The 17,927-nt window shown below is 32.4% G+C and overlaps 1 protein-coding gene across 6 annotated transcripts in view; it reads right to left on the bottom strand.

Annotated features, from left to right (window-relative positions):
- LOC148618828 (cGMP-dependent protein kinase 1-like) overlaps positions 1–11,253 on the bottom strand; it is a 51,813-nt gene extending 40,560 nt beyond the window's left edge. Inside the window, exons 1-3 of one of the 6 annotated variants that reach the window (XM_088578088.1) lie at positions 11,037–11,252; positions 10,471–10,623; positions 6,883–7,057 (exon numbers count right to left, since the gene is read on the bottom strand). The gene's annotated coding sequence lies outside the window, so the exon portion shown is untranslated. Of the gene's footprint in view, positions 1–6,882; positions 7,058–10,470; positions 10,624–10,698; positions 10,910–11,036 lie in introns of those variants that run through there. The other 5 variants (XM_088578089.1, XR_015921450.1, XM_088578086.1 and 2 more) reach the window with 5 other exon arrangements.
- Positions 11,254–17,927: the final 6,674 nt, after the last annotated feature.

The raw sequence follows: 17,927 nt of genomic DNA, 5'->3' as shown, positions 1-17,927 counted from the left end.
TTTGGATTTTCCTCCTGTGTTGATACTGGAATGGGTTTTTGCCTATATTCAATTGGAAATGGGTCCTATTGCCTGAACTGACCGTATACATTTGCACTCCTTCTTTTTTAAGCAACATTTTTGTTATAGTTGTTTTTTTCTCTCAAATGAAACAATTAATAAGCAGCTTTATGGCAGCAAGACATTTATTTTGAATAAAAACTTTGGCATTGTTATTAATACCAAACTAATCTCAATTAACCAAACCAATTTACCAATTGCCAACGATTCAGACTTATTGCCTAGTTTAACCTTCTACCGTTAAAATGACTAAAGTATCATTCGTAGCTAGCTTCCCTCTCTACAATATGACAACAAATTTTAGTTTATGATTTACAGCAGAACTACATAGAGAATCACCTGTTTCATATACAACTTGTTTATAGCTAATAGGAGATGACAAACTAATAGAAACACTAGTATTTATGGATTACATAGAGTCTCTGTAGATTCTCATTACGCTCCAAAAGCAGTAGGCGAGATTATTTGAACGTATGTACCAATATATCTTGATACAGGAAAACAGAAATATTCTTATCTTCATGAAGAAGTAATAACACAAATGCAATTTTACATAAGAAAAGTTGTAAATTGAACACGAGCTCTCATAGTAGATGACTCTCAGCATTATTCCTGATTTTTGATTAAATCCCTGTCTTGGAAATATGTCAACACACCCTTCCGTAGATTATGTAACTAATTTACAGCATTTCTCGAGGACGAATACCAATAAACAAGCTTTAGCTTAATAACTATTTGTAATAAAGTCGGTTTTTGAAGTTGTTTTCAATTCTACTTTATGCCACTAGAGGGTAAATATTACCGTTATATGGTCAACGCTCCCACTGGATGTAAACTTTGCTATATACTGGTAATGGACAATAAATATAGCAGTGTCTAGCTCTAGTACAGACGAGGAATAAAATGTGTTTGACGCTGTTTTATGAATGAGTTTGTGGTAATTGATCTGATCCCACAGTTCTGAATTATACAGTTAATTCATTCATCCAATCCTAGATAAAACCAGAACTTGGAAGATAGATTTTATATAGCGTTCAAAATAATCACAGTACTGTCATAAATTGAAAATAATATTCCTAAGATACGAATTATGTAAACCAGAATCGGTTTCTTCAAGATTTCAAAATAAATAAAACAGTATTAGTCCATGGGCTGGGAGGGTCCACCGTGCACCCCAACTCATCAACTTCATGGTGATTTTCAGGTACCTTTATACCTCCAATAACTGAAGCAATTTGTCGCCAAAGAATATTATTGGGTTCTTTTCAGTACTATATAAGTCTATATTTGTATCCTACTGGGTCAAAAAGCCAATATTTTTGTAACTCAATTGTTCAAGGGTCTAAGTCTTCCTGGGACAGTACATGTAAGTCTTCCTGGGACAGTACATGTAAAGAAACTAAATATACGTTAGTATTATCATATAGCCCAATGTCTTAGATTTACAATGGTATCAAGAAAGTAGAGTTTTTGAGTAAAATGAAAAAAAAAATGTCCCCTATCCCACCGAAAAATCGCTCAAATTGACATATTTTTCAACGTCAAAACACCTAGAGTATTTATGCATCAGTAAAAAATGGCTTATTTGGAATTTTCTGTTTAGTGTTATCACAATTAATACTTTTGGGGGTTCTGTTGATGATTTGTGGCGATTTTCGTAGAAAAAAAAACCGCCCAAAATGGGAATTTCGTTTTTCCCGTAAAAAGTCGCATAATCTCAATTCTTCAATTAAACGTCTCAAATTTGTCATTTTTCTACAGATAATTTAATTTTCTACATAAATAACCTACGGAAATCTTTCAAGAAAGATTTCTTTCAAAAAATGTTAAAAATATTACCCATACCCCTAGAAAACTGGTCTCAGTATCAAACAGAATTCCCATTCACAACATACCAACAATGTAAAACGCATATTTTAGACATTAATGATTAAGAAAATGATGTTCCCAATAAATATGATAAATTCAGGCGCTTCGATTTTCTTTTTGGGGTTACAATTATTGTAAAATGGTAAAAATGGGAATTTTCAAAATTTCAGAATTTTAACTATTATTGTCATTATTTTTATATCGTAATTTAAACAATTTTTTGTGATTAAGTACATTTATATATTGTCTTAGCTTTCAAATGACCAAAGTGATAAATATTGAACTTTTCCAAGTCAAGTTAGGTGAAAAGTTGCCCCCCCCCCTTTACACATGAAAAATACCTCAAGATGAACCAAAATATTAATTTTAAGCATATAAATGGTGTACAATTGACATGTTGGGTACTACTGTTTTAATTATCGATGTATCCAACATATCTGCTCATTTCAGACAAGCATTTGTCAGTTTCAGGGTGACATTAATAAGTTTTTCATAAAAAAGGGAATTTCGGAATTCCATATTTTCTTCCATTTCACAACTTAATGTGCAACTTTTTCAAGTAATTGAAAGCGAAGATGCTAAATAAATGTGTTTGGATATGCAAAAGCTTGTTTGAAGTCCGGTATTTGATAAAAAAAATCCCCTTTTTACGATTTTATAGTAATTGTAAGTTATAAAATATACGGAAGCAGGACGATGGCAATTCTACAAAACCAAATTAAAAAGTAATATAACTACACAAAGGAACATCTTCTGACTATAGACAGGCGCATGAAATCTGCGGTGGGGTTTAACTAAGTTTTATCGGGCCTTAACCTTGTTCCTATCCACTTCATCATACCGTTCAACAGAATGGAATAATAACCGTAAGTTATATGGTACATATAGTCGTACCAATTATATCAACACGAACAGTTCCACAATAATTGTCTTAGAAATTTACAAGTCAGTTTTATTTAGATTTTAGTGAGAAATGATTGATTGTTCCTGAACCATAACTTTGTAAATTGTTATTGCTCACATAGAACAGTCATAAAGCAACATATACCAAAACCCTCTCAAGAGAAGATTTGGCCATAAATTGTCATTTAAGAGTATTTTATGAGGCAATTTTTCAATCAATGATAGACGTTAAGTTCGAAAAGCATCATCAACACAACGATTACCGATTTGCTGTAAAAAAATGTGAATATTAATGTCGTGGTATTTTACACCTTACAGTGCATACTGAGGAAACAAAAATGAAGAAGCCCACAGCTGTCGTTAAATAAAATGGTCCCCTCCTAGTGTACTTTACTTAACTTTAGGAGAACTGATTAAAAAATTATATCATATATTATGATACAATTAGCATAACTATTGGATGAACTTCCTATTCATCAATGACGTCTTAAACTTGTTCGAAGCTATAATTTGCTATTGTAAAAATGGAATGTAATTGCTATATCATACACCAGTAATACTTTTATTTGCAATCTGTAATTTATTAAATATACTACAAAGCTACAGTTGAATATGATCATATATTCCAAAAATATTCTTTTCGTAAGTGGAATAGAGGAAACAACGCCTATACAGTTTTGTGCAATACTCAGATCTGTGAAGCCAAGAGAAAAATAGAGGTAGAACTATAAAGAAAATACAAACACGCATATTATCAAAAGAGATTCCATCTAACGTACACGGTATGTAAATGTAGTTATAACCAGCTTTGTGTTCATTTGATTTTATATGGTTACTAGTTGTGTTCGGGCATGGCAGATGCACGAGTAAATGATCTTTAACTTTGTATGATTTCGATGTTTAATACAAACAAGTTCGTTCTTCCAAAATTTGGCACTTGACACATGGATATCAATAAAGAAGTTCACTTCACACCCTTAGGATTGCATATTACAAAATACACTCTTTACGTATTGGGAAAATAAGTTTGTGTCCGAATGTTTTTATCTGGGACAGATTAAAATACGAATGTTTTATGACTTTAGCACTTTGACCCAAAATCATTGGCAACTTTCGCTCTGGTGGTACCGACAGATTTGAACAATAAAACAAATATAACTGACCGATCTACCACAGTAGTACTGGAAGGATATTATCATACCTAATATTTTTAGTAGATAAATTTTCGTATTTTTTTTCTGGAAAATTACCATAATAAACATACTTTAAAAATTTATTGCAAAAAACATAGGTTTCCGAATTTTATTTATAAATAACTGAGCCTTGATAGAGGCGATTTTTTGTGTGGATTCTGTGGGAATTTTCACTATTTCGCATTCTATAAAAACTGGCAGATAGAATTTCTTCTAATTTTAAATACTGATAGGAAACCTTTAACTAACATTTTTTAATACTTATAAAAAGAAAACAGGAGATCACCGAACTTTTTTCCTTGTAATATTAGATAAAAACTGGCAGGGATCTTCATAAGGAATCCAAAACTATATAAAAATAATTGAAATGGGACAAAAAATAAAAAAGTCGATTATATTTGGGTATGGACAATTTGACCCTTTATAACTCGAAAACAGAACAAAACGCATCAAATCTGCTGATACACTGGTTTACTCGAATTAGATAGGGAACACAATAAATAAGGAATGATCAAAATTTGAAGAAAAACAGACATTCTACATAGGTTTTAATATAAATAAATTCCAATTTTTCCCTTTTTGGCTCCTTATTCTAAAACGGTAGGGGACACAAAGTCCAAATTTAATGCGAACCTTCCGTTAGTGGTTAGTAAAATTAATTCAAAATTTCAAAGCAATTGGTCAATCATTACTTTATTCATCATACGAAAACCAAGTGTCTACGGACGACGACGAATACACCGCCATTTCAATATACGACCAAAAAACTTGCATTTCCCGCTAATTATCTGCCCTTAAAAGTAGCTTTATACAATTTTAAAATGTTTGAAATTTTACAATTCATTTTTGTTCATTGAAAATATATGTCTGTATGATTTTGTAATATGACAGAAAAGAATGCTCAGTGTTATAGGGTATGATCTACATTACAGACGCTTCTTTCCTGCTATAAGAATAAGACTCTTGATATCCTGTTGTAAAAGTTCTGGGAATAATGTGACAATTAAAATGCATGGAACACAGGAATATCCAGTCAATATCGTGATGAAGCAATCGGATGTAACAAAAGTATCTTTGCATTTATACAAGGATCATGCTGGGTCGTGATATAAACCCAGGTCAGACGCTGTTATAGAAGATCGTTCCGTACAATTGACAGCGCCAGCGAACTTGTTACATCATATGAATGCCCCTAGAAAATATTATCAGACAGTTCACATTCATATGCTTTTTGATAAACTAAACTGATTTATCATGCATTTTAAACAAATAAGTTTTTGAAGTGGATTGTAACACGTTGCTAGAAACCAGATAGGTCACGTGAACCCTGAAGGTTACAAATTTGAAGGCAAGAGGATAAACTGTTCATCTGGTTATCTCATGTCTGTCGGCAAAACTTACATGTAACTGAAACATAATACAAATCTTTTTACTACGTACATGCTAAAATAAACGGCATTTCACATTAATAAGGTCGTTAGAGATTAACCAAACAAAAATTCGGTGGTTAACCGTAGCAAACATTAATTTTCTGAAATGACGTGATTCGAGAATATAAATTTTAATACATTTTTCCCTTTACACAGCTGTACATAGTCTTACAATCTGCACATTTACTAGTTATACATGTACTTGATGTAGTATTTTATCTGTTTATCAATCTTTTTGCTTTTTCTTTGCTATGTCAATACTGTTAGCTAATCAGTTTACTACCTATAAGTTGATATCGTTTTATGCACAGTATAAGGCATGTCACTCGGTGCGTAAGGCGAACTAACATAAATGTCAACATCAACATGGTGGATACTTTAAAATTTAGTCTTTTACAGCAATAGGGCGCGATTTCAAACTTCCTCTAACATCCTATGAAATCAAAAGAGAATGTTGCTATGCTTGAATATGAGGTTTTGGGTTTTTTAAAAAACGGCAGCAAATGAAATTATCGCAATTTAATTTGAATTAACATACTTTCTAAAGTGTAAACGTACATGTAAACATTACAATGGATTGTCAACATGTCCTTTCTACCTGACTTTACATATTGTTCCATGGCAATGTGCATGAAATTTCAATTAATAAAATACCCTCAGGATAGCATGCTACAATACATCTGTGAAATGAGAACATTACAATTCTTAATTACATAAAGTTTTAGTGTATATTCTACTTCAGCATAAACATCTTGTACATAATATGCCATTTGTTCCTAAATTTCAAGGAAATGAAACTGTGTTTTGAAACCAAACCAATTTGTATTATGATTATATCAGGCATGCTATACCAGGGTTGAAACTTTGACAACCAATAAATCATTGAATGTTGCCTGAGAGCATAAACTGGTATTAAAGACAGCACTGATAAATTGTTTTCTGAAGTTTTACTATAACCATAGTTTGCATAAATTCGATAACATTACAGTGACAGAATCAGAAATGTGTCTGCTTGGTTTGCTTCCATGCAACAAAATGAATGTTTACGAGTTCAATATGGAGATAATTAAAACGCTATAATCACATATCTTATTTTTTTAAGAATCGCATACACATGTAGTTAGTATTAAAATGATAAATTGTCTTAATGGCGTTGTAGGATGAAAAACCTTAAATATGTGTCCCTCGAGTTGTCCCATTCTATGAAATGCATCACAGTGAGGTCTGGAAAAGGGAATGTTACTGTAATTATTGTTCATCATACCAGATATATATTACGTTCTATAATACCATACCTATGGTCTTTGTGTATATACCTACCTTAATACTTATTTTCCAGAATAGATGTTTCCGATTAATTGCAATTCTAAAAACATTGACCAACAGTCTCTGATCATATATTATCTAATATTATATGATGAACTTACCGTACTTTTGATCGGAAAAGCAGTTAATTCAATTTTCCAGAATTCACAACACTTATTAATATCCACATTCAGAACTGTTTTGTCGAAGTGCTAGGTTGAACTATTTTCCCCCACTGTCTTGTCATGTACTACATCATATCACCGACAACCGCCTCGAGCAATTCCTTCTTTAACACTACAAATAAAATCACATTAATTTATCGCATGTTCATAAAATACATGTAAAGAAGTGCATTATTATATATGATTGTGCGTTAAAACTATGAAAAGCTCATTTTAGCCATATGTAACGACGGATCACAGCTGTTGAGAACAAGAATTGGGCCAATAATGTCCCTTAACATTGTACCTACTGGAAATAGATGAAAACAATTTATCAGAACAGACTGTCGCAGAATTACCTTCATTAAGAAACAGATTTGTGGTATGAATGACAATATAAGGAAACTGATTTGCGGCATGAATGACAATACTCGGAAACCAATTTGAGGTTCGAATGACAATAAAATGTATGACTGCTCGATGTAAACAATGCAATTAAGATATGTTGTTTATATCCGTCTGTTTGTCTCCAATAAATCCAATTTTACAGGGAGATGTTTTGTATCGGCTGGAATGAACACGTATCTCAGTCAAAGGTACTCTTATGATAAATGTTTAAACACAGGGTAAATCGGGGCATTAAATCGGAAAATAAATGGATTAGAAAATAGTTATCGACGCGAGAAAAAAATAAATATAACATTTCAAATGATCAATATTTGATAACTTTGAATAAAGGGAGTTTAAACTCTATTTTATTAAGTATAAGGCTGAATAGGATCGGACAGCAGGCAATGCCCGTATGAGCCCTGACCAAAAATACAAGGTATAATAATTACATTCGGTAAGCAATACAATATAAACTGTTATGTACATTGTATCTAAGTGAATATAATTAGCATGATTACTGTTGAAAAATGTGTAAGACACATTGGTTGACATATTTTTATTTTTATATGTATTTATATTGATATATTGGTTAAGAGAGGATTAATAAATATGACTGTATGTTATGATTTAACCATGTACTAAAAACACTAGTTTACAAAGTATTAAGGTCCGTAATTATATTTCATTGTTCAATGATTTTATTCCAATACAATATATATTTTAAATATAGCTGACAATTTTATATCAGTGTTTAAATTTTGGGCCAACTATGCTTATGCTAGTTTCCTTTCACTATGCAAATTTGTACACAACACAAAATATTCAATGCACCCAGAAGTAAAATAAGAGGCTAAACCATTTATCACTTACATTATAAATTAATTAGTAACATAATTAAGCACAAATTAAGTATGAAAACACATTTTAAAAGGAAAATAAATACCAAAGAAAAGAATATATATATATATATATATATATATATATATATATATATATATATATATAGAATTTAAGAAATTAAATAAAGAAAACATATTACGTTGAAATTTAATTAAGGTGAGATAGAAACAAAGTAAAGTAAATCAGAACAAGAAAACTTAAAGGGAATTTAGGATTTACAATAGTAAGTAAAAGTAAGAAAGGTTTGAAAGTGTTGATACGGTTTAAGTCAATGGTATAACTGAAAAACATGTATCATCATTTTGGAAATTTAGGCCTAAATGACCGTGATTCTCAACTTGCTTTACTTCTTCACCTCCTTGTCCAAAATAACAGGAAATTCTATATTCCTTCTGGTGAATGTCATACTCTCAGTTTTAGATGGGTTAAAATTAACAGCCCAGTCTTTAGCCCATGTATCGATACAACCTAGGTCATTTATTACTATTAATGTAAATCTAAAACAAAAAGGGTCCCAGATGAGAAACCTTCTAGAACAACATTTTGACATCTATCAAATAATCAGGAATCCATTTGACAAGATTGTTGCTTATACCATAACACTTGAGTTTATAGATCCACTGTGTCATTCCTTATCAAATGCTTTGGATTTGTCACAAAAAATCTAACGGACATCCTTGTCAGCATCAAGGTATGATAGCAGTACATTATAAATTTCTAAAAGCTGATTAACAGAACTATCACCTGGTTGAAATTTTAGACTAATATTTTGATGATAGGTTAATCACCTTCATATGATTAAAAACGTGTTTAAATAGAATGTTCTCCATAATTTTGGAAACAACACTTGTAAGAGAAATAGGGCGGTAGTTAAGACTATCATGAGAACTACATTGTACCTTTACCCTTATAAATAGGTGTAACGTGAAATTTCCATGCATTAGGAACCTTTTTGAAGTGTAACGAATAATTAAAAAGTAGTACAAGACGTCTGATCAAACTTATTTTCACCTCTTTAAAAATTCTGGGAGATATTCTATCAGAACCTGCTGGTTTGTTTTGATCTAGTATATTAAGTTAATCGAGTACTTCACTTTCTAAAATGGTGAATAAAGGGACGCTGGAGATTTGGTTAATGAAAATATATGAACTAATGGCAACAAAATATCTTGTTTTGACTCGTGGTAAGTGATTATGTGTACGTAAGAATGCAGTTGAATCACTCTCCTGGTTTTTGCTTTATAGACTTGTACTGATTGTTGATTCTGAAAAGGCTATATACATTTTACAGTAATTCCAAAAGTGGAGACCCGCTAAATGGTCAAAGTGGGAGGGGCACTCCAGTGATTTTCAATTTTTACTTCATATAATCAAGTAAACTTTTTGTGCTAAAAGGGGCGGGGGTGGTCCCGATATAAAGAAAACTAAAACAAGAAAAAAGGAGACTAAGTTGATAGAAAGTTATTTACATCATCCACGATCTATTGACGTCTTATATCATTGTTATATACTGGATATAACACGCCAAAATCTGTATCACATACCGTATAAACCCATGGCTACTACATGTCTATCACCCAATCAAAGGGGAACCGCCATGATATAGGTCGAGGGTTGATACCGCCTGTGATACAGATTTTAACGTCATGTTCATTTCATTATATATCTTAACTATACGTCAACTGTGTTACGAGTATGGTGCGATATTGGGTGAACCATATGGTGTTTTTACAGTCACTTGTAATGCGTACACAAAAAAAATGTATATTTTAATCTGAATACATGATATGAAGACTATCGTTCTAATATGTTATCCCTTTACTGTATCAAGGTAATGTCGATTTTCTATAATCCATTGTTTATTTTGTGAACACTTACAGTATTTGATATTGATATACAATATCGCTTTTATTTACTATTTTGTATTCCCGTGAAGAGAATCCATTTGATTTGGTATTAACAGCCGTTCACACGTTTTATTATCAAAATTTGAACAACCAAGGCTTAGGTCGGACTAGGTGCGTTGGTCCCCCATCTCTCTACGGTAGATATGAAAGATCAATTGTTATTTTTTAAGTTAGGAATTACATGTGAAAGCTAGTGGGAAAATGTTAATCTTAAATAGCTATAGTTTTTTGCGCTTTTGACAACCACCAGATTATTATATTGGGGATAAATAACGTTATCGTCGGTGACCATCTATATGACCACTATATAAATACAATTTATATTGGAATGACTAAGACAATACTTCACATTGAGATAGTTGCGTTGTTCCCTTTACCGTTGATAAACGGCATAGTGATATAATCCTTGTAATCCAACATACATGTACATGTATATACTTTGTCTTATTTCCCAGTGAGCATTGTCAGATTTCCATTTGTTCTCCCCTTTCTCTTCTTCTTTCTCGATCGAAAACAAAATAATTCTAGATCACTAATAAAAAATAAAATGTGATATCTATTTTCACTATAAGCTTACCTTCCTGACGAGTAAAATAACTTTTAAATCATATAAAATGTGTCCTACCTTCTTTCGAAAGAAAAACATCAACACTTCAACATCACTTTTTGTAGCACAGTTCATTTATTAACAGATGTATTGAAACACTTATGGGCTTTTGACCTTAATATCCGTTTGGAGTGGTAATAACACTCGAATGTTATGAAGATAAGTTTTATTTAAAGAGAAACACCATTTTATTCTGATTTTACGAAACATCTTGCGTTTCTTACATGCTATTGTGGTTTTTATCGAATTATGGAAATTTCTCTTTTTGATGTTAAATTATCCGTTATTTTACAAGAAAAGCAATTTACCTTGATGTGAATATCTTCAATGATCCATATTTGAGAGCTTATTCTCCCGTCACATAAATCTATAGATCTATATGTTAAACAAAATCAAACAGGGACCTATTGTCAACACACAATCTTAGGCCTCCTAGAGAAAGGCTAGCGCTAAGTAAATATTTATCAATGTGACAGAAAGCCATTGATTTATAAAACTTAACATTAGATCCCCACTCTATCATATCAAAATTACACTTCAACTATGTATAAAAAGTTGACGATGGTGAGTTTAATCTTAATGAAGGAAAACACTGGACTCATTATATGTTTGATGGTTTGTTTTGCTGTAAGTGTTTCACTCTGTTTACTTTTGTGAGATGTCTGAAATACGGCCATTGAATACACACTATATTTGGTTTAAGTTCTAAATGAAAACAAACCTGTAAAAATAGGTCGCCATCGGCGTACTAAAATAGAAGGTAAACATTTAAACTGATTGTCGAAGTACGTGAAGTCATCGACACTATTGTCTGTATAAGTAACACGGTGAAAAAATTGTCTAAAATTACTGCAACAACACCTCTTCAACGGATACAGAAAGAGGACGGATTTTAAAGTATTTTTATAGTACCAAATATGTATATTTTTGTATATATATAATACTGAAAATCCTCTTCTTATATGCTACTGAGAAAAGTATTACTGACATTTTCTTATTTTTTATGTCATGTTATAACCATGATAATGCCCATTGACCTGAAAAATCTACAAATCACTTCATGTGTTCCTATTTCCACTATTCCGGAAACTTGGACTTGCTCATGTTCTATTATGAAATAAACAACTTATAACTTGTCTTTTTACCACCAATGTTTTGTTCGCCTGGTGTTTACCTGATGCTCCGCCTGGTGCCTCGGTTCCTCATTTGTTTTAGAAATGATCAAGTGTTCCAAGATAAAAAGATCATGGGTGATAAAATACCATATATTGTGTTAAATTCGAGCATGACTAAGTTAAAATGATAGCATAAACGGAACTTCCGAATAACACACACAAACAAACATGTGCAATACAAAAGACAAAACCTATACATTATTAGAGAGTGAACCAATAGCTCAACATATGAGGCTGACTTCATTGTGTCTGTAGTATCCTTTATCTCAAGTTCTTTGGGGGTAGATGCGATTTATAAAATCCCTGAAACTAGGATTGTTTAACGATAATACGTCATCTGTATAGCGGGAACTGAGATTAAAGGATCTAGCTAAACAATGCTCCTTCTTTTGGATTAGTTCAGCTGTAAAGTCAGCCTCATAAGAGTGACGGAATAGGTCAGCAAGTAGAGTAGCACAATTTGTTCCCATTTAAATGCCTGGATACCACCAACTCAAAGTGTGGACTTACGAGCAAGGACACTTATAGTTTATGAAACAAGGTTGTTTATGTGTTGTACCAAGCCTCCTCCTAAAATATATAAAGCGGCATAAATATACCGTGACACGTCAACGTTATCCAAGTAGTGCGACTTTCAAAGAACACATTCTATGTTGATTTATCACTTCTAGGTGATTATCTAAGTACATCTCTACTTTAAAGAACTTTGATTTTCAACCATCATCCGGCAAAATGAGATTTTTTTTATCAAAATATCAAGTATTGTTACTGTAAGTGTTATGAGAGATAATTCCTGTAGAAAATTGAGTATGTTTCCTAAAATGAAGTAAATTTAGCCCGAAATTCTTTTCTTTTGTACCTATTAATAGTGTCTCATCGTCGAACAACTCGTACTTAAGCTATTTTAGGACACAACAAAGTTGATTAATCAGATATATTGACCTTCTCTTGCAGATCGACGAAAAGAGGAACTTAAAGATGTTTACAAAGGAGTTGACGTTCCATTCCGGGTCATAAATTTTATCATAAATTATAAAAAAAAATCTATGGCAAATGTTAAAATATTTAATTTTACAAAAATATGTTTATATATATAAAAACATACACAAAGCCATTTGAAAAAATACATCATTACTATTTATCAATAGAACAAGAAAGAATAGACAAGAAAGTAGAAACGGGAAATGTGTCAACAACCCTTCCAAACTGTGAAAATATGATTCTCAAATGAACGGTAAGAGACGTTTCCACATTCGGAGTCTGACCTCAAAATTTGGCATACAATTTGGCACCGGTACACTATACCCTAAACATATAAATAAAAAAAAAAATTTTTCATCATGACCTTGAATAAAAAATGTCAAGTTCAAGATCAAATTAATGAATCTCAAAACTCGTGAAAAATGCATTGATATCATAAACTATATATAAGAAGGGTATAAATCCTGCCATGTCAATAATTAGATTCGAAGCACTGTGCTTCAACAGCACAGCTCCAAGGAGGGATAAAGTATCTCTAATGTTGTAAGTTATTATGTCATTTCAAGGATTGAGATTTGTATTTCTCCATTTCCGACATGTCCACAATAAAGACGAGCGTACGAATAGTTTTTTCTTCCGTATATAGCAAGACATGAAAGAACATTAACTCGGTTTTGCTGAAGCCGACATTTTCAATGAGTGAGATATCTACGGCAGATCGACGCCGTTATAAGTTTGGGGAACATTAAACTTTGATTTATTGACTAACGTTCGAATATTAGCCTAAATATGACCAAAACTGCCAATACTATATAAAATTAAAAGTGCGCCAATACGGGATTTAACCTCCTTTCGTTTAGAGAAAATAGTGACTTTCCGCAATTGATAAATGATCAAAATTGCTCTAATTTTTCTTAAAGTTAAAAACAGCACAAAATTAAGTCTAACATTATTGACTTATCTCCCTTTCTACGTGACCGTTGCCGTGTGTATGTGGGTGGTAGTTGGACTAAATTTTGATTATTATTCATATCCAGGAGTGGACCGACATATATTGATTGCATCATATAATCATGAATGAATAATGTATTTTTTAAATCATGCTCAATAAATCAGAAAAAAATTATAACCCCTTTAAAATTTTCTATTTTTTCTTTGACCGCCTACGTTTTTGCCGACCAACTCTGGAGATAAATTAATGCCCGGTCCCTACATGTCAGTGGTTTACAGTAATGGTTTTTTACATTCATTTTTAGATGGAGTCGATCATTCTTGTTCTGATTTAAACACACTCCCTTCTAGGCATTTGTTGGTTGAAAATGAAAATCCCGAGATCAAAGATGACATATCGATTACCATTTGTAATTTAAAGAAAACATAATAGAAGCAAGATCTATAACAAACAAACAAGCAAGTTTACTCCTATTCTATATACTTAATTTTTCGTTTATTAAAACACTTGTTTGATCTGTAATGAAAACAATTAGTTAAAAACTTTTCTAGTGCATGAGATATAAATAAAATGTGTTTTTAGAAACTTTTTTTTTATCAAAGTATAAGTTTATGTTATGTATGAACTCATTTAAAAAAAACCAACCCTTTATTTAATAAGCAGTTATAAGAAATCCTTGCGCACGGTGTTCAATACTGTGTTGCGAATATTGCGTAGTTTTTTTTTAAATTTTGCGCGAGTCCTAAACAGTAAACCAAAGTAGGATTTATCACATATCAAAATATTTGATATTTTGCATAAATTAACATTATGATACCTAAAAACGGCACATTATGATACTTCAGTCGGATTCTGACACGAAATTGTCACCAAAATCGTTAAAAATTACTGTAGACGCGTAACCTAAATATTGCATTCAGAACGGATATAGTATTTTAACAAAAACCGAAATGCAATATGCATTCCCTAATTTTGCAGGAAGCGACGCCAAATTCCACGAATTTCTTATATGTTAGAAACCATGGCGGTGAGCGCTGTTATTCATTCTGCATGGCCACTTTCCATATAGAGTAAGTAATGTAGACGCTGTACATCATCGGAAAATTCGGTAAACTACCCATAAAAATGAATTTTTATACACAGAAAAAGAAGAAATGAAAATATGAAGAATGTGCATCTAATATAGAACCGACAACAAGAACAATCAGGGAAATATCACCTCTATATTTCTACCAATTTGAGCATGGCTTTAATGTATTTCACGCCTTATATATATTTAATGAATATAGTTAAACATTCCTAACAGAAATATTTGAAATGTGTATTTCAAAACTTCTTTTGAAACCCTTAATTATGAAATTTGCATAAATGCATCACATATATACAGTATTTTGCGATTTCTAAATAAAATGTCCACATGGTTATTTGACGTAATTATAGTGCATGCGACATTGAGTGGAGAAAAAAAACATCCGCAACGTTTTCTTCTTCAATACCCGCTCTAGGAATAATCAAACAACAAAATAAAAACAATATGCGTTGATAGTAAACCACGCCAAATATGGATTACCAATCTGCTGTTAAGAGCAAATCAAAGTAAACAAGTTAGCAAAAGCAGAAAAATAACGAAAAACAAAGAATGAATGGTATAAGGAAACTTTAAAAAAATGAAACATACTTTATATATATATAAAGTAAAGAATCAAAATTTTCTGACAATATGCACAACTCCATATGAGTTCTTCCAACATACCAAGTTTCAAAAATTTCTGTTGGGTAGTTTCAGAAGAGTTGAAAGGACAGTCTGAACTATTACGGACGGACGGAGTGACACTCCTAGACCTGCTTTCGCCTTTGGCGACGGAGATAAAAAAGGATACCGGTATAAAAAGCCTTGAGACCAATTGGACAGAGAATGAAACAAAATGCAAATTTTAAGACAATATTCCTGTTTAATCGATGCACTCGTTTGTCCAATAAAAGGGCGGGAGGGTACATGTATGTGAAGTTTTAAAAAGTAAGGGTGTGTAAGAGTTATTTCTTTTGTTCATGTTTTTCTCATTATGCGTGTTTGAAAATGTAAGCATGTATGATCGTTATTTTTATTCTATTCGTTGGACAATATTTTGAAAAGCAACTCACTGTTTTTGTATTTTCGTCGACTTGATTTATAACTTTGCGTCCAACTGCGTATGATATACCACCAGTACTCTCGACCCCGACATAGTCTTACCCGGTAAATTTGCACGTAGACACGGATCAAAGGATTCTTTTTTAGGAGGCGCATTTTCATACAAAAATCCCAGACCAATCAAAGTCCCATTGTTTAAACTGTAAAATTAACAAAACTCGAACAGCGAATAAAACGTTTTGTTGTTTTTTCTCCAATCAATTGTTTTGATCCACCGTTGCATCGAAAATATTATTTAATTTCGTGGTTTTTCGTAAAAAAAAATAAAATAGCCCGCGCAAAAATACTGTCTAAATAATGACACATGTACATACTTGCTATATGAATGCCAAGGATTGATGTACAATAAGGGTCGTACTTTAGAAGTCCACTTCGGAGATGGAATTTTTATACATCGAGATTAAGGGCAAACAAATTTTGTTTCGGGGACTTCCTCCCCACAAAAAAAAACAAACAAACAAAAACAACAACAAAAACAACAAAAACAACAACAAAAAAAACAACAACGACCAAAACAACAACATCAACAAACAACAAAACAGTCACTATTATTGACTAGCATGGATAAGCATGGGTGGATTCTTAAATGACTTTCTTATGTTATTTGTTCGTAGATTCAAAATGATTTAATTTACGCAAAAATATCGGTTTTTATTTTCAAATGGATTTTTAGCTACGCTTAATATTTGAACTCAAGTTCAGTAGGATTTTAATATCAAAGCAAAAACACACCGTTAACACAATCTTTTTAGAAGAAACATCAAGTGTCGTTTTGACGTTACACTTTACGGTATTAACACCGTGCGCAACTTCTGACCAATAAGTGTGCACCGCTACTTGTGGCGGATCCAAAGAAGGGGGTGCAGGAAATTGGCACCCTTGTTATTAGAAAATTTGTTATTTTCATGTGTAAAATTGGCAAAAAAATGGCAAATAATGTCCAATCACCCCCTCTTTCTAAGGAACCTCGACTGGCACCCCTCCTTTTAAAAATGTCTGGATCCAGGCTGTGTCCGACTAGTGTGCTCTGTCCACCTGATATTCCAGTTTCTATCCAGACCCTATCTCCCCGGTTCATGTGTTAGGCAGCAGAAACACCCACCCGTAGCCATGAGTCGGTGTTCCAATCAAGCTGACTGTAACTGATTTGAGTTTCTGCTGAATTTTCGTCAAAAACAGATGGAGATGGCGTCCGGCGTCATTGATGTCTGAATAGTATCTGCCGTGAATACTCCACGAACAGGGTCGTAATTGTTAACATAATTTGTAACTAACAACTTCAACGAAAACAACAGTAATTCCGGAACTAGAGTTTACTAAATTTGCTCTTATATAAGCAAAGAAAGCGACATCTTGACCTTTTGTAGGAACAGTCGAGCTGGAAAGATAAGGACATTCACAAATCATGGGTTTATACATGTACTGTTGAAACATTTCGTGAAATGAACTGTATTGAAAATTCTCCCTAGAAGAACTTGAATACTGAAAGTTTCTTCTCAAAATGAAAGTATTGTTGATGTATTATTATAAATTTCATCGACTTGATTCTCTAAGAGTAATCAAGGTTACCAAGGTTTTAGCGGAAATCAAAAGAAAGCAATTCAGGGACAAAGACCAAACATGGAAAACAGACATACACAATAAAGAACATTAAGTAACTAAAATAATACATACAAAGTAACAAAAGCAAATGGGCAACACGGACTTCACTAAAAACTGGGAGCATGGACCAGGAGCACCGGTAGGATACGCGTCCTCTGCTTTTCGAGTTGCTCATGTCCAGGGTAGACGAAAGATGAAAGGGAAAGAAAGACACAATGAACAAATCAGTTTTCATGGTGCAGATGGATACACCGTAAACATCCACGAGTTCATGATTGCGACCATAAAACTTCTGTAG

This window comes from Perna viridis, chromosome 4 (genome assembly GCF_037379345.1).
Source record: "Perna viridis isolate PV_CMFRI_1.1 ecotype Kerala chromosome 4, ASM3737934v1, whole genome shotgun sequence".
Classification (NCBI taxonomy): Eukaryota; Metazoa; Mollusca; class Bivalvia; order Mytilida; family Mytilidae; genus Perna; species Perna viridis.
The sequence above is the reverse complement of the archived record's forward strand: the minus strand, read 5'-3'. Positions and strand labels throughout refer to the sequence as shown.